Source organism: Lactuca sativa, chromosome 3, assembly GCF_002870075.4.
Source record: "Lactuca sativa cultivar Salinas chromosome 3, Lsat_Salinas_v11, whole genome shotgun sequence".
NCBI classification, from domain to species: domain Eukaryota; kingdom Viridiplantae; phylum Streptophyta; class Magnoliopsida; order Asterales; family Asteraceae; genus Lactuca; species Lactuca sativa.
The window spans coordinates 205,034,304-205,052,356 of NC_056625.2; positions in this window are offsets into that span (position 1 = coordinate 205,034,304).

Below are 18,053 nucleotides of genomic sequence, written 5' to 3' on the forward strand. Positions count from 1 at the left end.
CAAATCACACACTTTTAGCCTCCCTCTCTCTCACAGACGATACCAACTCGTTTAGGGTTTCTCTCAGGGTGCTAAAATGATCAGGGAGGCGGAATGAAGGGTTTAAGGCTATTTAAATAGCGTGCAACCCCTTAAAATTAGGGTTTCCACACTCAGCTCCTACTCGTTGAGTTGGGGTCCTCCAACTTGTGACAACCCGATATTCGAGACAATATAATGTAACACCAGTCAAATTTTGGTCAAAATTGAACTTTCCTAAAATCTTATTTGGGTTAAATAAAGTGGTAGGAATCGTATCAAGGTTTTCGTACATTTAAAGAACACTAAAATCCGAGTTATAACGAAGAAGTTATGACCAATCTAAGATTTGCGGCAAAAATCGGCAATGCTGATAGACGTAAAACGCAAAGTTTCAATATAATAATTTTTAGCCATAGGTATCTAAACGAAAGTCGTAGATTACATTAAAGCGTGATCATGCATGAAAAGAACGCCCAAAACGGACTTCGTATGAAGAAGTTACAAATTTTCTAAGTTTCGTAACAGCGGTAGACAGTTAAAAACTCGAAATAGAGATCGAACGATTTTTAGCCGACACAAATTAAACGAGAGTTGAAGGTCTCGACAATAGTAGTTCAATGGTAAAAAGACAAACGAAAATGAACGTCGGATAAAGAAGTTATGGATTTTTAACGGAATTATCATGTCCCAGCCTATTAAATAAAATATAAATAAAAATAAATTCAAAATTAGCCGACGAAGTCTAAATGAAAGTTGTAGAGTATTTTCTCACCTTCGCTTGGATATAAATAATGTAAAAAATGGAGACCGTATGTGAAAGTTATGGATTTTACAAGTTCGAGGCACACACACCAAGACGATTTACGCCCAGCGTACCCTCGTACGCCCAGCATACCCGGGTGCTAGGCCTCAGTTCGTCCACGTCACTCCGGGTCCCATCCAATGCTCCGTCCGAGGATGCGGTAAGTCCTGACATCGCGTACGCCCAACGTACTCTGGAATTACGCCCAACGTACTCCGAAATTACGCCCAGCGTAATCCCTCTTTCAGCACCCTATAAATATCATACGAGGCTGCCCGGATTTATTTGCTTCCTTACCCATTTCTTTCACCTTGTAACCCCTCTAAAGCCCCTCTAAACCAACCGAAAGTCCCGGTACACCCCTAGTACATGACGCATGGTCCGAAGCCCTGAGATTCCCGAGAATCTCGCCACTTTCCGGTCGAAGCGCTGCCCGAGAAAAAGCTCGTTTTCTTCGAATCATCGCACTTTCTTCGGTGAGTTCATACCCTTATAAACTACACTTTCAAATGTGTTATCAATGCTTCTATACACATTTAAGAGGGGAAATACAAGTAAACACACGATTATTATCGTGTGTAACCTAAAGCTTCACTATATACTTTTTTTATCAAGTAAATCATATGTGATTCATAATTACTATATGGAAACTTTCGTACGCAAAATATATCTCGATAGCATCTTGTCTTTTGAAATTAAATATGTTGTTATATAAATTCGAATCAAACATTTTATTTATACCTTGAGTATACGTGTTCATTTATGTCACTACAAAAGTTATACTTTACATAACAAGTGAGAATTTCACTAGGGTTTACTATACAAACGAAACAAACTTTTGGAAAACTATAATAGGTATAGTTTACGAAGAACATTTTTACATTTAAAAAACTCTTTATCAACCTGTCTTACATACTTTATGTTTCCTTTCAAACACTGTAAGAATCATGTTTCAAACACAGGTCTTCCTATACTTAAAACTGTTCTTATTTACAAAACTTCTTTTATATTTTTATATTGTCAAATGCATGCCTATATATGTATAGTTATATAAGTAATGTTTAAAGGACTTAGGATGGGTAGCTCGCTTTATTTCCTTTTCCTCGTTAGGATGTGGCTTGGGGGCATCGGTTATTCCTCCGAATGTCGTCTAAATATTAGTTATATATATATATATATATATATATATATATATATATATATATATCATGTATACATATATGGACATAAAAGTTTCCATCAGTTGGTTCAGTACCTTTAGGTAGCAAAGGCATACTTCGGTTATACACGTACAATCCTAGTAACTATAATAGGTATAGTTAGGAGATACTACTTACCATTCCAAGTACAAGGAATCACTCAAGAGTCAGTTTATTCATGAGTCTATACTAATACATTACATACTATATGAAGAGATATGATTACATACAATTACAAGGCATACAATTTCAAGACATACAATTACAAGAGATACGATTACATAAGATAGTGTACTAGATATTCATGAAATTTTACATACTACAAGTACTATATCAAGGAAATACTTTCATATACAAAAGCAAAGTGGACTTTTAATATATAAATCTATTTAATACTAAGAATTGTGAGACATTTCAGCTTCACGTACTTTTGAGTATGTATTTCAAGTCCTCTATTATAAACCATAATCTCTTGGAGGGAGAGCGTGATACTTGTGTATAGATCTATACGGGATTGACAATCACGCACCTAAACTGTTAGCTACGGTTAGACCGGCAGGTCTGGGGTGACAAACGTCATAACATTCTAACGCCTGAAAACGTTGTTACAGGCAGTCTGGGTTATTAGCATGGTTATAAAACTCACATGGAGTATTAAAAACACGTTGATTTATGGGGTTATCAAATACCTTAGCGATTTTATACGTATACAAATATATTATTTTAGGCATGAAAAACACTATGGTAGTTCATTTTTGGGACTTTTAAACTACCACCCACTTATGAGCAAATATTGGATTTCTAAAAGCAAACATTCAAAACAGTCAGGTCTTGGTAGAAGACTACTTTTTATACTAGTAGAAAATATGGGATTTTCTAGGGTTTTCAAACGTTTACAATTACTTACAAACATGTTCATTGGTACAAACTTCCCTTCAAACATTTACAGGTCTTTCTTTACAGCTTTTCAAATCAAAGTCACATAAATACTTATGAATTCACCAGCATTATTGCTGATACTCGCTTTCAAAATAACTTGTATTCCCAGGTCACAAATAGAAAGGTATGACTGCCAGGTTTTGTGAAGACGGAGCGGTCAAGACCCGTCTTTTATTTTGAATATTCATTTTTTATAATTATACTATGAAAGAACTCACATGTAATTAAAATTATACTATTAATGCAATGGATGATGTTGTTGATTATCTACTACTTTGCATTGTTGTGATAGATTACATGACGTCCTCCGCCCCAGAACGTTTCAGCCGTTCTTGATTTTGGGGTGTGACACAACTCGTCGAGTAGACTCTAAAAATCACGTGGCTATCTCCATCTCTACTCTACGAGTTGGGGCCTCCAACTCGTCGAGTTGACCTGCCAAAATGAATTTAATAAATTTAATATTATACTTGAGAGTCGGGATGTTACACAATCTCCTTACCAAAAAACTCGTATCTTTTTTTTTTTGTTAAAAAATTTTTAGTCCATATTTTTTATCGAAAATAAAAACGAATATACCGTTGTTCACGATTTTTCTTCCTCTTTCCATAGAGATCGATGTTGATAAATAAAAAACAAACTTTTTTTATCGAAAAAAAACCTACTTATTTTGTTATTTTTTTCAATATTTAAGTTTATTTTTTTCCAAAAAAAAAAATCTGATTATATACAAAAAAATATTAATTTTTTGTACTGTATTAATAAATATCAACTGTAAATATTTGAATTTGTAACATTCACAATATGAATTTGACTTACTATTTCAACTATTTGATCATTCGCAAATTAACTTAGTGAAACTTACATATGAATCTGAGCAGTTTCACAATGTGAATCTGAATAGGTTCACAATATGAATTTAAACTGAAATTTTAATTTTTTTTAACATCAATACGATTCTATGTTTAAAAAGTATCAAAAAATATGAATTTTTATATATTTATTAATTTTTTCTACAAAAAATAGGCCTTAACTTTTCAACAAACAAAGAAAATGAAGTCAGTTTTTTGAAAAAAAAAGTTCATTTTTTTAATATATCAATATAGATCTCTACGGAAAAAGGACGAAAATTCATGAACAATGGTATATTCGGTTTTTTTCCGATAAAGAACGTGACCTAAAAAAAATTAAACTAAAAAAAAGGAAGTTAGTTTTGTTATAGTCTAATGCATATGCGTCCATTGTAAAAGTCTACAATAATTCTTTTGTCATTGATCGCTTTAAATTTTGACGCTTTGGATTGGTTCCTTGATTAATAATGGTTCTCTATTCAACTTTTTCCTGATTTTATATACAATTAGCCCAATGTATTTTTTGGTTTTATAAAAGCCGTTGATATTTTCAAAAACACTTCATGTTTTGTTTTTTTAGCCAAGGTTTATATATCTCATGCATCTAAAACGTATTTCTACATATAAAATTAGACTTGTCAATTGTCAATGGACTAGATTGAAGCGAATCACCTTTTGTTTAATAAATTTCAAAATTAGATCCATCTTTTTCCAATAACCCTCAAGATTTTAACCAATTGAATTCATACATCTATCCATCAAACTTGAAACAACAGACAATATTAAATTACACAATTATGATATGCTGAATGCCACAAAGTAATATATCTCAAAAGATAAATCACTACTATAATAAGAATTATATTTTAATTAATATTCAAAATCCAATACAATAAGAATTATATTTTATATTGAAATAACCCGTTATTTCAAATCAATAAAAGTCAAACTTGTTAAATAAAAGTCAAACACGTCAAATTATAAGTCAAATAATTTTAATGTTTAACATTTAATAATTAGAAATTCTTTGTTTGGATGATTTCAGTTTTGGGAATCAAATCCCATGTCTAGACCGAAAACACCATCCTTTTTAACCGAGAACCACTCCACCGAGATCCTCTATTGGACCGAAATCAGTTTACGGTCAAGACCGAAATCATGTGAGGAAGGACCACCTTCGGACCGAAAACTAGTTCTCGGTTGGTCTTTACGACCGATATCTCCTCTTCTTGAACCGAAATCAACCCTTCCATGTGAAGTATAGGACCGAAAACACTTTGTTTAAGATCCATTATGGCCGAAATCTAATCCTATATATATATATATATATATATATATATATATATATATATATATATATATATATATATATATATATATATATATACAACCGAAATCTAAACCTCATTTCTCATTTCCAAGACCGAAATCCTTCCCATTTTGCTCTCAAAACTCATACGAAATCATCATATCTTCATAAGGATTTGCCCAGATTATCATCAAATCTTCATAAGTTCCAACATTCATACCATCTTCAAATATTCATATTTCGACCCAAGAACATCAAGAACACCAAGAACACCTTCAAATAATTCCTAACGATTTTTGTAAGTATTTCTTACATAAACTAGTGTTGTCTAACACTTTAAATTATTATTTCGCTAATTTAAATACGATATCGTGTATAAATATTATAAGGATACGACTATTCACACGAGTTCTAAACCAAGGATCATCGCTATCACTTTGTATACAACAAGCATTCGATGTGAGTTCATACCCCTACGTTTTCACTATTTATCAATGTTTTAGGGTGGGGGCGGGGAGAGAGAGAGAGAGAGTCAAGATCAAATAAGAAGGAAATTTTTAGTAGGAAGGTAAGAAGTTTTTTTTACATATTTTTTTCGCGAACAAACAAAATGAATCATTAGATGATTCAAGATGATTCATAAGAAAAAATTCTTAAAAAAACATCTTGATGATTCATTTATACAATGATTTTGTTGTTATTCACTAAAATTGTCACAAAAGTGAATTTTTTCTTAACTTACTTAAAAATGAATCATAAAGATGTTTTCTTGGGAATTTTTTTCTTGTGAATCATCTTACAAATGAATCATCTAGTGATTCATTTTTTTTGTTCGTCAAAAAAATATGTAAAAAAAAAACTTCTTACCTTCCTACCAAAAAAAATTTCTTACCGGATCTATATATATATATATATATATATATATATATATATATATATATATATATATATATATATATATATATATATATATAAGATTCAAAAGGCTTTAGACTAGTGGTCCCGCTTTAACTCCTTTTCCTTGTTCGGATATGGGCTTAGGGTAGTGCATGCCACTAGTCATTTTAGTATGGTTATAATATCACTCATAATAAGCATTAACTAAACATTTTGGTTTACAGGACAAACATAACTTTAGTGATTTTATGTTACTAATAGAACTACATTACACTACTTTACAGTACAGCTGGTGGATTCCAGGCACACACATACAAATGGTTTTCATACAAATACAACACAGTACACTATATTCCAAATGTAGTAGAACATACATTTCTCTGAAGCATTCATTTATATGGTCTTTGTTGGGTCGTATTTTGTGTTGCATCTATTGGGCTTTTTAGCTAGTCCAATATGTTTCTCCGATATGGGCCTGTCCATCCGTGAGTTTTGTAGGGTTTAGTATAAGTAGGTGCTTGCATGCATCTTAGAAGAAGAGAACGATCAATAACGATTAGAGATTTATTGTTCAGCAAATTTATCGTTCTTGTTTTGTAACCCTAGAATCCTCTACAGCGGAAGTTCTTAGTCGAGCTCTACTGAGGATTGAGTAATCTACTCATTCGACACATCTTGATTCATACTCGTGTTACTTACTGTTTTTATATTCATCACTTACCTGTTACGAAGATCTAATCGATCATCAAGTTAGTTTATAACTTAACAATTGGTATCAGAGCGGGAGGCTGTGTAATTCATACACATCTTTTCTGTGAAAGAGTTTGCGATTAGGTTTATTCCGCATTAACTGATATTTATTGAGCCGTCATTCCATTATTGACGTAACTCGACATTTATTTGTTTTGGCCTAATATTATATATTACAAGCCTGCTCTTTCAAACAGGTAGATTGATCAAGCATGGACGAGTCACAATCAAATCCCATCAACATCTCAAACAACATTGGATCAACGACGAAGATTCCTATTCTTTACACCCATGATTACGAAGTTTGGGCACATCACTTCGAAGATTATGTCATCGGATCTGAAGACAATGGATATCTTATTTGGGAAGCAATCGTATCTGGACCATTTGCTCATTCAGCAACGTCAAAAATCATTAAAACTCAGAAAGAATATAATGACCTGTTAAAGGACGTGAAGGATGTTGCTCAAGACGAAAAGGAAAAGTTTCAGTGCAACATTAAAGCATTGAGACTGATTCGATTCGCTCTTCAATCCGATACATTCAGGCTAGTGAGTTCATGCAGCACTGCTAAAGAAATATGGGATAGGCTGCGAGAGCTATTTTCCACAGATGAAGATCTGGAGCATTCCATTCAGACCTTACTTTTGTTTGAGTTTGGCGAATTCAAGCAGAATTCCGATGAAACTGTTACTCAGACATTCGATCGCTTCAATCATCTTCTCAGTAAGATGATCAAACACGATATAGAAAGGAAGCTGATTGAACAAGAAGTTACCTTTTTGAATGGTCTTAGATCTGAGTGGAGAGCGGTTGTGTCCACTGTTAAAGCTCATGAGCAATTTAAATCCTACTCATTGGCAAAGCTGGTAGGGATTTTGAAATTCCAAGAAAAGATTGTCTTGCAAGAGAAAAATGTGGTCTCAAGCTTGGGATCCTTGGCCCTTCTGTCTAAAAGGAAAAGTGTGGTAGAAGATGAAGATCTCAACTTAGAAGATTATGATCTTACCTCTGAAGATTATGCAATGATGGTGTCAAATCCAAAGAGGTTCTTTAAGAAAAGGTTCCCTACCAATAAGAACCGAAATTGGCAGGGAAGCTATAGTTCTGAAAAGGTCAGGGAGGAACCGAAGGCAGAAGAACCAAAGAAAGAGGCGAAAGTTGAAGGGGATTCTAGTGTGAACTGCTACTACTGTGGAGGAAAGAACCACTATGCCAAAGACTGTGTCCTAAAGAAAATGGCAGAAAAGGATGAAGAAAAAGATGAAGAAGCTGTGTTGATGAAAAAGCTTGAAGAGATCAAGAGAAAGAAAGCTGCCATTAATCCTTCGATGAATGCTTTAATTGTACAGGGTTTAGCAGCGGATGATGAGTTCGGTGGCGTGGAGGTCTGGTCAACCGACTCAGAGGATGATGAAGTCAGGAAGCCATCTCATGGAAAGGCGTGTGTTGCAAAAGGTGAAGAAAGTGGTGGGAAGTGTTTGATGGTGACAGATGTATCTCAAATGAGGGGATACAATACAGACGGTGGGAATGAAGACACGAAGGAGCGAGAGGACTTATGCTTCACAGCAAAACCTCTCAGCGTGCAGTTCAATGAGCTTGATGAATTGATCAAGAAGGTACAATCCGTTTTTGTTTCATTCAAAGTCCCACAAAATTCATATGAAAAAGAATTAAAAAGCTTAAACTCAAGAATCTCAAATCTAGATAGTAGTTTAACTCAAACACGGGTCACTAATTCTAACCTAACTGACCAAATAAGCAGGGTGTCATCCAAAAGTGAGGAACAGAGGATGTGGATAGAGCTGAAGGAGTCGGAGCTGATCAAATCTAAGGACGAAAACCTTTACTTACAAAGAGACAATTTGAAACTTTTGAAACAAAGAAATGTTTTTTGTTTAATTGCTAAGCGTGTTTATTCTAACATCACTCTACTTCATTTGAACTGTGAAATAGGGAAGAAAATTCACCGCATGATTTTGCCCTTCCTTGAGTTTAAGGAGGATGAAATCGACGCTGAAGCATATAATTCCGAAAGTGTAGTTTCGTCTGATGATGTGAATCCGACATATATGTATGGTCTAGACAAAATCGAATCTTTTATAAAGTCCAAGGTCCATAAGGAAATGCTAAAAAACCTTTTGGATGAAAATGATAAACTGAAACTAAGGACCGAAACCATACAAAAATTTGACTCTTTGAATGCCAACTTGAGCTCAGAAAATAAAATTGATGTTGAAAACACGTCTGAGCTTAATGAGGATGATGATACGAGCGAAATTTCTATAGAGGATGAAGTTGACTGTTCTGAGTTTGTCAAGAGCGAACCCGAAAACCACAAAAATCTTATCTCAAAAAATTTTGTGGAGTTTGCTCGTATGTCCCAAAATAAGTCCCCAATTCTTGCAGAAAAGGTTGTTGTATACCAAAAAGTAAGGACGACTCCAAATCAAGTATATAAGGTCACAGGAGTAACCGAACACCAGACAGCCGAACTCACAGCCATTGTAAACGAAGACAATGCAGATGGTTGTGATGAGTTCTTCTGGACTGCTCCTATAGATAATGCTGACGAAACTGTTGGTCTGTCAGAGCGGATGTCCTGGAAAACCAAAGGCAAATATGTGCCAGAACCACTAAAGTCTGACAACTTCGATGTGCCAAGTACTAGTGGTACAAAAGAAGTTCCTGTAGAAAAAGAAGTTCCTGTAGAAGAAGTCGTTCCTGTAGAAGAAGTCACTCCTTCAAGCGAAACATCGTCTGTTAAAAGTGAACCGGCTGACAGGAAGAAAAAGTAAAAAGCCAACATCCACCGACAGCCGAAGCAAGTGAAGGATCAAAAGCAGCAAAGGAATCTGAGATACAAAAAGAATCTCTCAGAGCGAAAACAGTTTTGGCGATCTCAAAACACCCATTTCTCTTATCATGACAAAAATTCAAAGTCAGAGAAAAGTGTTGTCAGGCCGCAAGAAGGTAATAACAACCGAAAGGACAGGTTCGGTTCTGAAAATAATAACAACCGAAAGGACAGGTTCGGTTCTGAAAGGAATAACAACCGAAGGGAAAGGTTCGGTTCAGAGAACACCAGCTACCGAAAGCATAGTTTCGGTTCCGAGAGCAAAAGCGACCAAAGTTCAAGGTTCGGTCTAATGACCAAAAACAAAAAGGTCACGTAGAACCTCAAGTCAAGAAAACTTCTCAGTCTAAATTCTCTCGTTCTTATTCTTCTAATTCTTCTCAACCCCATTCTAAATCCAATTCTGTTCGAACTCAAAATCCAAAATCTTCAACAGATTTGAAAGGAAAATCGAAGGTTTCCTCAGTCAAGAATGATCAAAGGCATTCTAAGGCCCAAACGTCAAAACCTGAATCCAAACCGACTGTAGCAAATCCCAACAAAAATTAAAGTTTTCACCATTAAGAAGAAAGATGAAACAACCTTAATTAAAAGAACATATATGGTTGACATTTCCATTACTATTCCTGTTCCTATGAAAGGCTCACGTGGACCCAAGAAACTTTGGGTTCCTAAATCTGCTTGATTTTTGCAGGTTATCAGTGATGAGCAGTTCGACGAAGAATGGTATATTGACAGTGGCTGCTCACGTCACATGACAGGAAGGAAGGAAGAGCTGAGGGAATATCAATCTCTTCCAAACGGCGGGGATGTCAAGTTCGGGAACAACTCATTCGGCACGATAAAAGGTTATGGAATGATAACAAATGGAGACTTCACGATTACAAAGGTTGCATACGTTGAAGGACTACAACACAACCTCATCAGTGTATCTCAGCTTGTTGGAGGCACTGGTCTTAAAGTCTCATTTGACGATGAGGGTTCGAAAATAATAGAGAAGAAAACAAAAAGAGTGATTCTCAAATCAGAGCGCAAAGGTGAAATGTTTCCTCCGAATCTCTGACCTATCAAAGGGAATCCAGCTATCTGTCTGCTATCCAAAGCACATTCTGACGAAAGCTGGTTGTGGCACCGAAGGTTCTCCCATATCAACTTCAAGGATATTAACAAACTTGTCACCGGAGGTCATGTTCGAGGTCTTCCATTGCTCAAGTTTGATCGAGAACATTTATGTGCTGCATGTGAAATGGGGAAGCAGAGTCGTCAAAGTCACCCATCGATTATAAACACTAAAGTTGTTGAACCACTAGAGTTAATTCACATTGACTTGTGTGGTCCATCATCTATCAAAAGCATTGGCGGTAGCAAGTATATTCTTGTCATTGTTGATGACTTTTCACGTTTTACATGGGTGTTCTTTCTGAAGCACAAATTTGAAGCAACTCTCAAGCTGAAGATGTTCATCAAGCAGGTTGAAGTGCAACTGAGGAAAGTCGTTCGCAACATCAGAAGCGACAATGGGTTGGAGTTCAAAAATAAAGAATTTGAAGACTTTTTGGCAGAAAAAGGAACCAATCACAACTTCTCAGCCCCCTACACCCCTCAACAAAACGGGATTGTCGAAAGACGAAACCAATCTTTGTGTGAGGCGGCCTGAACCATGCTAAGTTTCGCTTCTCTACCTCTATATTTCTGGGCTGATGTTATTGCTGCAGCATGTTTTACGCAGAACTGGTCCTATCTCAATAAACGCTTTACTCTCACTCCTTATTAGATCATCAACAACAGGAAGCCAAACGTTAAATTCTTCCATGTTTTCGGCTCACGATGCATCATCTTCAACTCTAAAGAACATCGTAACAAGTTCGACGTTAAAGCCGATGAAGGGATTTTTCTTGGATACTCTCTCACTTCGAAAGCCTACCGTGTTTTAAACAAGCGTTCGAGGAAGATTGAAGAAACGTATTATGTGACTTTTGATGACAGCTATGTCAAAAAGCTGAAGGTCACTGAAGAGACAGTTGGAGAAATTTTCTCTCAAACAGGCCAAGTCACAGCCTCGATTGCAAATTTGTTTGAGCAGTTTGTAGAGTTATTCGATGAACCAGAGAAGGCTACTCTCTCGGAAGCCAATGTTGTAGACAACAAAGTGGACCATCTGAAGCAACTCGTCGAAGACGCCACCAAGTAAATGAGTGAAGGAGAATCAATTCCAAATGAACCTCCACAGCACGGTGCTTCAGTTGAGGGGGAGGATTCATCTTCTTTAAAACAGTCGGGCACACAAGCTGAGGGGGAGAACTCTTCTCCTGCTGCACCCGAAAGTCCTGTAGTACCCGAAAGCCCAGCTGTACCCGAAGGTACTGCAACACCCGAAAGCTCGACACCACCCGAAACTCCTGTAGCTCTGGAAAATCAAGATACACTTGAAAGCCTATCAGTCGAGGGGGAGAATGCCGATATGTTTTATGACGATGATAGTCAATCTGAACTAGAAGAGATGGTGAATGCTGAATTGGATCCATCCTATGATCCAAATTACCCTCCTCTTGTCAAATGGACTAGAGATCATCCTGTTTCATAGGTTGTGGGTAATGTCTCTGAAAAGGTCCTGACCCGATCTCAACTGAAGGCAAAGCAAACATCTCTATTCTCAAAAGTAGAGTTTTGCATGTTTAACTCTTTCGTCTCAAAAGTTGAACCAAAGACAGTAAACACCGCTCTTGATCACTCAGATTGGGTTCAAGCTATGCAAGACGAACTTAATCAGTTCGAAAGAAATAAAGTATGGCACCTCATTCCAACTCCTCAAGATGCCTCGGTTGTTGGTCTCAAATGGGTCTTCAGAAATAAAATGGACAAGGAAGGCAATGTGTTACGAAATAAAGCTCGTCTAGTGGTGAAAGGATACTGCCAGGAGGAAGGAATCGATTATGAGGAAACTTTTGCTCCTGTAGCTAGGCTGGAATCTGTTCGAATATTTCTTGCCTATGCTGCCCACAAGAAATTTGAAGTCTACCAAATAGACGTAAAATGTGCATTTCTAAATGGAGAACTTGAAGAAACGGTGTACGTGGAGCAACCTCCGGGATTTGTAAATGAAAAGTACCCCAATCACTGCTATATTCTGGACAAAGCGGTTTATGGACTGAAACAAGCACCTAGGGCCTGGTATGAAACGCTAACCAAGTTTTTAAAGATGTCCAAATTCAAACAAGGTTCGGTTGACCCAACCTTCTTTCGTAAGAAGGAAGGTAACCACCTTATGATTGTTCAAATCTATGTCGATGATATCATCTTTGGCTCAACGAATCCTAGCTTAACGGCTGAATTTAGAAAGCTGATGGAGACTAAATTTGAAATGAGCTCAATGGGTCCAATTAACTTTTTCCTTGGTTTAAATATTAGACAGGGACCCGAAGGCATCTTTATAAACCAGGAAGCCTACACCAAGACTCTCATTGCTAAATTCGGCATGATGGGAGACTCAAAGATTAAAGTTCCAATGGCGTTTGGCACCAAGCTTACTCCATCCTTGGATAAGCCAGCAGTCGATATTACGTTATATCGCCAGATGATCGGTTCTTTAATGTACCTTACTACTAGCAGGCCTGATATAATGTCTTTTGTTTCTTACTGTGCTAGATTTCAGGCGAATCCTCGTGAACCTCACATGCTTGCAGTGAAGAACATACTCCGGTATCTCAAACGAACTACCTCTCTCGGTTTATGGTATCCATCAAACTCAGGTTTCTTCATTCAAGCCTACTCAGATGCATACCTTGGAGGTTGTGGACTAGATAGGAAAAGCACCATTGGAGGCTGCCAATTCCTTGACGGGAAGTTGGTTAGCTGGCAATCAAAGAAACAAACTTGTGTATCTCTGTCCACCGCTGAAGTAGAATACATCGCAACTGCCTCCTGTACATCTCAAGTGATTTGGATCCAAAGCCAGCTCCGGGACTATGGACTCAATATGAAAAAGATCCCATTATATTGCGACTCTGAAAGTGCAATTAGGATATGTCATAACCCAGTGCAACACTCCAAAACTAAGCACATAGCACTGAGGTATCACTTCATTAAAGATCATGTGGAAGATGGGAACGTCGAAATACATTTTGTTCGAACCACTGATCAGCTGGCTGACATCTTCACCAAAGCTCTTCCTGAAGCATCTTTTAACAAAATTCTACAAGGGCTAGGTATGATGGAATCGGAGTCAGTACCAAAAATTACCTCTCAAGACTAATAGTAAGAAGCGAAATAGACCGAACGTTCGGGTTCGAGTCTAATGTATGCTGAAATGAACCGAACGCTCGGGTTTGGGTCTCATTCTGGTGTACCGAAATGAACCGAACGCTCGGGTTCGGTTGTATCATCTGACCTTCACTTATCACACAAAGGTACTTTCTTTGGTTGTAAATCTTTTGTATTATTTTTTCAAATTCATTTATCTTATTGTCAAAGTTCCTTTCTTTTTCAAACTCATTTTTTTTGCAACCAAAATAGACCGAACGTTCGGGTTCGGTTCCAAAATTTTTCTCACCCGAAATAGACCAAACGCTCGGGTTCGGTTCCAAAGTTTTTCTCAACCGAAATAGACCGAACGCTCGGGTTCGGTTTCAATATTTTTTTTTGGTATTCATTTTTTTATGTAAATTTTTTTTTATTTATTATTATCAAAAATTCCAAAATTTTTTTTTTATTTCTTTCGTAAATTTAAAATCTCCAAAAATATTTTGTTACTTATTTTATTTATTTTTTTTGGCTTTTATCTTTTTATGTCTACTTGTGGGTACATCATTTCACTAGCTTAGTGTCCCTAGAAGCATGTTGTTGTATGTGTTCAAAGCCTCACCTGATTCTGAATAATAGCCTTACTGACTTGGTATAAACAAACATTGTCTTCCCAATTAGGCTATCATATTTATTCTAATCATGAGCTACCTAACTCTCTTCTCACATGAGATAAGAGTTTTCTGCTTGGTCCTATTTTTACAGCAGAGGTACTTTGGTTTCTTTACACCATCTACATTACATTTCTCCATCTCATTCGCTTCACAAACGTAACCCTTGAGACTCTCAGCTATTACCACTGAGGTTTATGGTTGCACAATTTCTGTGTTCATGATCTTAGCTTCGTGTCACTACGTGCTAGGTGAAACCCAAAATTCAATACCTACTAAGCATTGCCGGTGAACAATTAATTTGCTCTAGTTTTCACTAATGAATTGACGGACTTATCCATGGTGGTACAACATGAAATCTCTATTTTTCTTTTGAGTGATTCCTATGAAATTGTTAAATCCAATAACATTTCTTCCCTTGGGATCCAGTTTTATTTTTTTGAGATTTCACATATATATTAGTTTACCTTGCTACTTCAGATTATCTCCAACCTACTTGTTCAACAGACTACACCGGTCTCACAAGTACTTCGTTCGATTTCTGTCTTATATCAAGATTAGGAATTCTGAATCGAAGCGAAAGCCACCCTCATAAGCCTAATTAAAAGAAGCCTTTCAACACTTCTTAATAAGTGTCTGATCGTTATTCAACGGGAAACCACACAAACACATTAATGTCTCTCTTGACTTTGATGGAAGAGATTCATGCCCGGGATCTACTGTTTCGTGTCTTTATTGACATCACATAATCCCTCAAAAAGTGTTGCTTTATTCCTTTTCTTTTACACACTCAGCACGAAAATCTTTTTGATTTTCCAAAATTCTGGTTTCCTTAATTTCAAGGCGTTTTAATTGGATTGGTAGTTATAAAAGATTGTGGTTAATATTGATCCATGTGGGAGATTTTATTTTAAAGATGCCGTTACACTCTAAAGGGATAAGATGACGACATGATGACTCAGGCGGGAGTCCAATCGCTTTGATTTCAAACGACACAAGAGAGAAAAGCGTGTGAATAGGAACCGTTTCATCTCCAAACGGCGCCTGATGGGAAGGCGTGTAATTAGGGACTGACATTCTCTCTCATGTGTGATCATCGGCAAACCCAACTGTCACGCATCAGTCGCCTCTGAAAAACCCTTCATTTTTCAATCGAAGATTTGGGAAAGATTCTTCTCTCTCCTTTACCCTCAGTATAAAAGGTAATGTAAACCACTGTTTACCTCTTTACTGCACCTATATTTCCAGAGAGCAAGAATTCCTTCAACCTTTACTGTTCATTATCTCTCCCACTTTCATCACAACAATGGTGGATTCTTCATCAGTTCACGCAACATCTCACATCTTGCCCATTCGTCCCCAGCAGAGTTTGATCATTGATCTTACTCCTCAGGTGTATGATGCTTTCATGTTTCCCATCATCAAATGCCTGAAGTACTCCTCCATCGCTCCTGCTCTTACCAGGGCTGAAGCTGTTCCAATGGAGTTCCTGTCACAAATTTTTGCCACAACACACTACGCCAAGGTCGTCAACAGGATTTTCTTCGATGTCTTTGAGCACAAGGCGTCGATTTCCAAGCAGAGGTTTTGCACGTTGTTAGGGTTTGAACCTGATTCTTCGAGGGTTAATCCGGAAACCATTCCTATGGGTCATCTGTTCAACATGTTCTACAACATGGGGTACACTGAGGTGCTCACTACTGTCACGAAATTCAAGAAGTCGTGCCTACCCCCTCAGTGGAATGGGATGTTCACTGTTCTTTTCAAGGGCTTATCTGAAAGAAGTGTTGGATCAGACGGGTCAAGTTGTCTGTTCTTATCAATCATGTACGGGATCTACAATGGCATCAACATGGACTATGAGCCAGTCCTCTGGCAACAACTTATCCAGAGTCTCTCTTCGACCTCTCGACACTCAGAAATTTCTTATGCCCGTTTCTGGACACTTGTCACTAAATGGGTAATGGACAAGTACCACATTCCCATTGTTGCTGGTGCTCCAATGTCTTCGATTGGTACTTTCCATACCATGAAGATCATTGTGTCGGATGCTTCTAAGTTTCCCTTCAACGGGTCTATCCCGGAAACGATGTATGGTGACGTTCCTGCTGACAGCCGGATCATTCGAACGTACAAGGAGTTCAAACGCTCTGGTCCGAGAGAGCTTACTCCAGAGATGCTGAAATCAATCCATGAGGCTGACAAGCCTGCTCCTCGAGGAAAGAAGGCTGATAAGGGAAAGCATGTGGCAAAGGGAGCAAAAGGCCCATCTCCGAAGAAGAGGAAAACCACTAGAGCTGCTCAATCTCCACAGCAGAAGAGGAGAAAAATCCAACCTAGGCGAAAGCTAATCATCGCTTCGCCCTCGAGCGAATCTGATGAAGAGGGTTATGATTCTGATGGATCTTAACGTGGTAACACTCCACCACGTTCGCCTACACCTGAAGTTCATGTTTCTACTTCTCCAATTTCTTCTCCACCCGTTACCATTCCTATTTTTATTCCCCCCATAACTTCCACCACTCAAATACCACCCACTTCCATCCCAGTACCACCACCAATCTTTACCGAAGCAACAACCACCACCACTGCAGAAGTGTGAACCAACGTATCTGATACAGGGGTTCATACTGACGCACCCGAATCCACCTCAGCACCCGAACCCACACCATCAACTGAACACACCACCCAACCCGAACCTACCTATACTAACGAACCTCCAGCTTCACCACCACCATCTTCTCCTGATCATGTATCAGAGGATGAAGAACCACTCCTTGGCGGGGAGGACATGACCTTCGATTCGGTCTATTATAGTCCGTTTCAAGTACAAAGAGGCATCTCAAGGAGCTACATGACAAAATTGATTCGCTCATCGCCTCATCTTCCACTTCTCAGTCCTCTATATCTGAAGCTGCCATTCAGAAAATTGTTGACGCTTTTTCCAAAGCTCATCAAGTTTCCCTTGATTCCGCCATTGCAGCCATAGATGCCTCAACCAAAGCTTGTCAGGCAGCGACCGAAAAAGTCGATAAACTATTTACTGATGCCTCTTCCTTATTGAAATCATTACAGGAAGATGCCGAAGCCACCAAGACTAAGTTGGAACCCATTGTCAACCAGCTGGCTACATCAGTCGCATCTGAGTTGAAGTCATTCGCTTCACTTCGTCAAACAATTTCTGACGACAACTCATCTTTCCGAACAACCATTGAAGAGCGTCTCTCCAAGCTTCAAGAAGACTTAGCTGCCGAGAACTCTCTAATGGATGCTCTTGCAAGGAAGACTACCACTCTGAAGGTCAAGAGCATTCAACTCTCCAACTCTCAACAGGAGATTGAGTCTCTTCGATCTGAAAGAGAGGTGGTTAAATCGTGTGTTTCGGATGTCCACTCAGCAATCTCAAACATCCTTGAAGCACATGATCCAATCCTCAATTATACTGTGAGGCGTGACCTTGCAGAGAAGCTCGCTCCCGCCCTCTCTCTACTCAGCAAAATCAAAGGGCTCCTTGA